Genomic DNA, 6,835 nt, shown 5'->3' with positions numbered 1-6,835 from the left:
TCACTCCAAATCCCATAATTAATATCCTCTCAGACATAAAAAACAATCTACAAAACAAGAATAGAAAACTATAAGGAAAGACATTTGGGGGGGTGGGGAATGTTAGCAGTTGAAAACACAATAACAAAATTTTAACTTAGGGTATAAAAGATCAATTGAGAAAAATCTCAGAAATTTTAACAAACAAAAAATAAGAAGGAAAATAGGGAAGAAGAGGCAGAGAAGATGAAGAGAAAGAAAGAGAGAATGCAAATGAGAAAAAGGTGAATTCGAATATCCTATTAGGAAAGGAACATGGGTGTACCTTGACCATTAAAAAGAGAAGTAACATTTGTAACTGGTTTTGGACTCACAGAAAAAAACCAGGCTACTCTTGTCCAGAGGAAAGTAATCTGGGTAGTTGTTTTTTTGCAAGAATGGAAGAAGGGTAGAGGGCAGAAATAACTGAAGCCTGTTTCCTGAACCTATGTGTTCCGTTTCACATCTCATGAGTACTCTTTTTTGAATAAGATGATCCATCTCTTCTGCGAAGGGTAATTCGAGACAATTTGTGAGAGAGTTCTTGAAGTATTACTTGTAAAGAATGGTTCAGCTCTAATTATAAATGGAGAGGAGTGCCTGGGGGTCCAAGTGGGTTAAGCATCCAACTCTTGATTTCAGCTCAGGTCATGATCTCAGTGTTGTGAGATGGAGCCAGAGTTGGGCTCTGCGCTCAGCGAGGAGTCTGCTTAAGATTCTCTCTGTGCCTTCTCCCTGCCCTTCTCTTTCTTTCTCTCCCTCTCTAAAAACAAACAAACAAACAAACAAAAATTAGAATTAAATTAGAATTAGGAGAAGAAAAAGAAGGAGAATCCTCTTATTTTCAGAGAGCTCTCTGTATCCCAGATCCACTGAGCCAATTCTACAATTGCTGAAGACTCAAACTTCTCTGAAGAATGGATTCTGAGTTTTCACTCTAATCAAAAATAGGTCTTTCCATAGCACATCATACTGAGATCTATTGCTGTCTCATTTGGAGCTAAAGAGACCTATGTTTTTTTATTATCTATGAGCCCAAGGATAAGTACCAAATAAACAAGCAGCTTTTCCCCAAACCTCAAAGCTTAAACTATTTTTATAGGCACAACAGATGGTAAAGTTTAACTTGATTTATCCCTGAGAGGCTGTCCCCTTGGAAAGGGAGTCTGCTTTGCAGAACCCGGGTAGAGTGCCAAGGGGAAATCAGGACTGGTCCACATGATAAAACAGCTGTAACTGCAGGGTTTGGACCCCAATATACAGTCATGCAGGGGAATAACTGGTGCTCCCTCAACCAGTAATAGTGAGTAGAGGAATAAGGCTGACAGCCAAGGTTCTGACATAGCTCACTGCTATCAGCATTATATTCAGGAATTAAAATCGAAGGTATACTGGAATGGCGTGGGACCCAGGCAATCAGAATAGGTCCTGGGGTGGATAGAATTATAAAGATTTTTCCATCTTTCCATCTTGAACAAGGTAAACCTGTGGTTCTCTCCTAACGCGACATCCAAATTCACTTTTCTCTTTCATCTTCCGGTTATTTGATTAAACAGTAGTCTGGTATTGCTGTGAAATTTATTAAGGTTACTGATCAGCTGACCTTAAAATGGGGATAGTCTCCTCGATCATCTGGGTGGGTTCAATGTAATCACATGAGGCCTAAAAAGCACAAGAGGAAGACAGAAGAGGCAGTAAGAAGGTGCAGCAGAGATGGAGGTCAGACAGATTCCAAGCATACGGAGAATTCAACCGACAGTCACTAGCTCTGAGGTATGGGATCCTTGTGGGCAGGCCCCCAGCTGACAGCCAACAAGAAAACTAAAATCTGTCTACAACCATAATGGATTCTTCCAACAATCTGAATGGATTTGAAAGTGGATTATTTCCAGAGCTTCCATTTATGAACCCAGTTGGCAAAGACTTTGATTCAACCTTGTGAGACCCAGATCAGAGAACTCAGACAAGCCAACCCAGACTGCTGACCTGCACAACCGTGAGATGACAAAGTTATGTTATTTTAAGCTGATAAATTTGTGGCTCTTTGTTGCAGCAGCAATAAAAATCTAATACAAATGCCCAACCTATCAGTACAACTTGCATGCAATCAACCGCCAACTATCAGCCCTGGCTATGCCATGTAGTGTTTTACCTGAAACTAGCGTTACCGCCCAACTAACTGCTGAAATACAGAAAGTTGGGTGGTGCATATTTCCTCCTACACTGTATCTACAATTAAATAATGTAAAACTAAATGCCTGAATATTTTTTCTCTATGCAGACCATTCCCATTTTGTACACACATTTATTACCAAGGACAAATAGCACTGACACCTAATAATTTCATATTTAGGACTGTAACCCACTCAAAGCATTCTAGAGGCTCACATGTTTAATGTAGGAGATTGTTCACAGCATTATGTATATAAATAATAAATTATGGCACAATTGTTACATGAAATATTATGCAACCCTTCCATAAATTTTTGAAGGAAAGGATTACTATATATTAAACGAAAGAAGGATACTAAATTGTATCAACTCAGTCTAATTTTATTATAAGTACAAAATACTTGCACATACAAAGAAGACTGGAAACAAATACATTGTATGATAGCGGTCATTAATAGATGGTTGTTATTAGTAATTTTTACATGTTTTTATATATTTTATAAAATGTCTATATTGGGGCGCCTGGGTGGCTCAGTCGGTTAAGCATCTGCCTTCGGCTCAGGTCGTGATCCCAGGGTCCTGGGATCGAGCCCCGCATCAGGCTCTGTGCTCAGCAGGGAGCCTGCTTCTCCCTCTCCCTCTGCCTGCCTGCCTGTCTGCCTACTAGTGATCTCTCTCTCTCTCTCTCTGTCAGATAAATAAATAAAATCTTTAAAAAATAAATAAAATAAATACAATGTCTATATTATTTATAATTTGATTTTTTTAAAGCAAAAAGTCTGTAGAATTGGTTTGCTATGCCACTAATTCTATATATTACTTGCCAAATTAAACTTTTAGCACTTTGGTTTCCTCATTTTCCAAAATAAATGGAAATCATTATTTTAATGATTATATAGAGAGGCTACATTTATCAAAACTATTTTTTTCTTTATTTTTTAAAAGATTTTATTTATTTGAGAGAGAGAGAGCATGAACTGAGGGAGGGGCAGAGGGATAAGCAGACTGCTGAGTAGAGAACCCAACGTGGGGTTGGATCCCAGGACCCTGATATCATGATCTGAGCCGAGATCATGACCTGAGCAGAAATCAAGGGTCAGATGCTTAACCAACTGAGCTACCCAGGTGCCCCTATCAAACTATTTTATATCATTAAAATTATATTTTTGCATCGAACTTAAGGCTTAATAAACTCTATGCATAGAAGTTTTAACTTAGAAATTCTATTCTTTTTTAAAAAAATACTTCATTCTGTAAGTAGAAATATAAATAAATGTTTGGGTGGAAGCAAATTTGGTACAATCCTTTTGGAAAGCTTTTTAGCAAGATATGTAAAAAGAATTAAAATGATCAAGCACGTTGATCTTGAAATTTACCTGGTAATTTAGCCTCATAAAATGATTCAAAAGAAAAAAAGGGATAAATGAATATTTAACTCCATTTAAAAGATTTTCTGCCAATATTAGCTTTAAAAAATATAGCATCTATCCTAGATGGTTTGAATTACTCACCTACACACCCCAGATTAAACCTAACTGCTTAATGCTTCAATGCGCATTAACCCTATAAGTCTAAAGAATGAATGAAATAGAAATTCAATACTCAATGAAGGAACGGTTTGGAATCTCTCTTTTTTATTTATTTATTTATTTATTTATTTATTTATTTATTTATTTTATTTTTTTTTTATTTATTTTTTTTTTTTAAAGATTTTATTTATTTATTTGACACAGAGAGAGAGACAGTGTGTCAATTCCAGGCCTGGCCCATAAAAACTTCCCATGTACGACCAACTTCTCCTTTCTTCTCTCTGCAGACTCAATGTCAAAGCCCAGGAGAAGCTTGGAAGCCATATCCTAAGGATGCTGGGGGTATAGCTCAGTGGTAGAGCATTTGACTGCATATCCTAAAGATGCCAGTGCTGCCATTAGCCTGGGTCCTTCAGTCATGCTGTAAAGCAGAGCCCCCACCCCACCAAAGGGGAACACTTCCATTTGGTTGGTCCATCATGTAAAAAGAAAAAAGAAAAAAAAAAAAAAAAAGCTTTTGGTTGTGTCATTGAAGTTTGGAGGTGGAGGTTGATAATGCCACCAGCATTATCCCAAATAATATGGCTCAATGTTGACAACTAAAGAATTTGTGCTTGGTAATCTAACTGGAAAATTAAAAATCTTTGCTCAGGTTAATATTTCAACACAGAAAGTTTTGTCCTAATACAAATAAACTTGAAGCACCCAGATGTCAGGACCTTCTCTTGCTGCTTCCACTGTATCAATTGTCCTTGGGGCTGTGGGACTCATGGAGCTAATGTCTATAGCACTTAGCCTAGACAAGAAAACAGAGCTAAGAGCAATGTGGAGAATTTTAGAAAGAATACATTTAAGATCCTCAGTGGTACAATGCTTCTGACTAAAAATATCCTTAAATAGCTTAAGTAAAAAGCCTGAATCACAAAGAGCTACAACCGAGGTGTAAAATTGAAAAATCCTACACACCACCATGCAGAAGAGGACAGCAATAAAGAAGCTTGCTTATTTAGAGTACAAAACTGGTAGAAAACAAAAATAAATATCCTTGGCGTGTCCATAACCACAAGCCAACCTTCACAGAATAAGTCATCTGGGACTATATAAGTCCAGGATCAGTGCTGCAGGTCATCAGTGTCATCAAGTTCTTGAGCTCTTTCCACAGAGGAAATAAGATTTTAACAAATTTGAGAAAATGGAAATAAGAGTCAAATGTACTAACTATTTTGTAAGACATAGGAAGTTATAAAATGTGTAAAGAAGGATGTAAGAATAAGGAGATTCAATTTACCTCCACAGAATCCCAGAGAGACTGAGCACTTAGTGATGCCAAATAAAGGGGAGGATAAAGTTGAAAATTATAAATTAAAGTGAGGAATGCTTGAAAGCCTATATTCAGAAGCCTATTCACCCGTCTTCATTCACTACCCCATTGAGAGAATATGGAAATGGTATGTACCACCCTAAGCAAGGTGTAGAAGACTTCTGTTTAAAACAGAATGGAAATATCTAGGGACTCAAGAACAATATTCATCAAGGCAGAAAGGTTGAAAAATAACATTGGAAATGGAATCTATTGGATCTCTACAGTTTTACTGCCCCACCTACAGCAGAAGTTCAGCAGTCAGGAAGCTAAACCGTAAACAGAAGCTTCTGCAAGCACTGAAGACTCTGGGCATCTACTCTGACTACCATAAAAGTGTTAAAACCAAAGATAAGTTTCAGGCCCACCAAGAAGGAAAAACTAAGAGAAGACCCCCACTAAAAGCTGGGTTCATTGAATTACTACCTTGTAACATGAAAGAGAAGTAAACCCCACCATGTAGGAAGGAAGAGCACAGAGAAAACTTACTATCTTGACCTTGGTGCCCGATATTAGAAAGATGGATGTATCTGTCAATGTAAAATCTTTAAGTTATCAATAACAGCATGATTTCAGACAAAATGGACTTTGAAGGAAAAGCATTACTAGAAATAAAGAGAAACCTCATTATTTATAAAGGTTCAATTCACCAGGATAATATAACTACTTTTAGTTTTTGCCTAATTATGTAACCACAAAGTATAAGGAAAAAAGTCAAAACAAGAAGAAATAGACAGGGGCACCTGGGTGGCCCAGTTGGTTAAGCCTCTGCCTTCAGCTCAGGTCACAATTCCGGGGTCCTGGGATCAAGCCCCACACATCAGGCTCCCTGCTCAGCGGGGAGCCTGCTTCTCCCTCTCCCTCTGCCCCTCCCCATCATTTGTGCTCTCTCTCTCTCTGTCTGAAGTAAATAAATAAAATCATTAAAAAAAAGAAGAAATAGACAAATCTATCATTATACTGGGAGATATCGATATTCCTCTGAATAATTAGTAGAATAAGCAAAGTACCAGCTAAAGTAACAGCATAATTAAGAAATTGACCTAATACAAAAAACACAATATCATATTCAACAATTGAAGAGTACACTTATTTTTCAAGTATATATAAAATATGTACAAAAAATGGCTGTGTGCAAAAGGGCCATAATGCCAGTCTCAAAAAATTTCAAATGGTTGAAACCATTCACAGCATGTTCTTAGACCACAATACACTATAAATAACAAGAAGATAACTAGAAAACTCTAACTTCTTCACAATTAGGAATAAGCAAATATCAAGATGGAATCATATTGGATGTCCTGATATACAGTAGGCTTTCTAAAATAAGATACAAAACCCAGAGGTCAAAAGTGAAAAACCCAGGTGCTTGCTTTGGCGACATATAAACTAAAATTGGAATGATACAGAGAAGATTAGCATGGCCGCTGCACAAGGATGACAAACAAATTCGTGAAGCGTTCCATATTTTTTAAAAAGTGAAAAATACAGTAAAAGATGATTAAAACGAAAGGGTTGTGAAAGCAACTGTAAATAAGATATAATCCAGAGACCCACTAGGCAAAAAAAATCCCTTGTTTTAACAAATGAGGGATTCAATCCCCAAACATAAAGAGCACAACAAATCAGAAAGTGGAAAAATATCCCAATCCAACAGAAAATTCTGTATTAAATATCAGCCATATCATAGAACAAAATGGTAAAATGTTCAGAAATCCTATGAAAGATTACTCAATGTCACTAACAATTAGAATTA

At 36.9% G+C, this 6,835-nt stretch overlaps 1 non-coding gene across 1 annotated transcript; it reads left to right on the top strand.

Moving 5' to 3' along the window:
* Positions 1–6,444: 6,444 nt before the first annotated feature.
* Positions 6,445–6,551, top strand: LOC118007152. The gene has a single exon (XR_004678287.1). It is a non-coding gene; the product is annotated as a U6 spliceosomal RNA (small nuclear RNA).
* The last annotated feature ends 284 nt before the right edge of the window (positions 6,552–6,835 follow it).

This window comes from Mirounga leonina, unplaced genomic scaffold, assembly GCF_011800145.1.
Source record: "Mirounga leonina isolate KUSES-001 unplaced genomic scaffold, KU_Mleo_1.0 Mir_115, whole genome shotgun sequence".
Classification (NCBI taxonomy): Eukaryota; Metazoa; Chordata; class Mammalia; order Carnivora; family Phocidae; genus Mirounga; species Mirounga leonina.
This window is presented reverse-complemented; position numbering and strand designations above follow the sequence as displayed.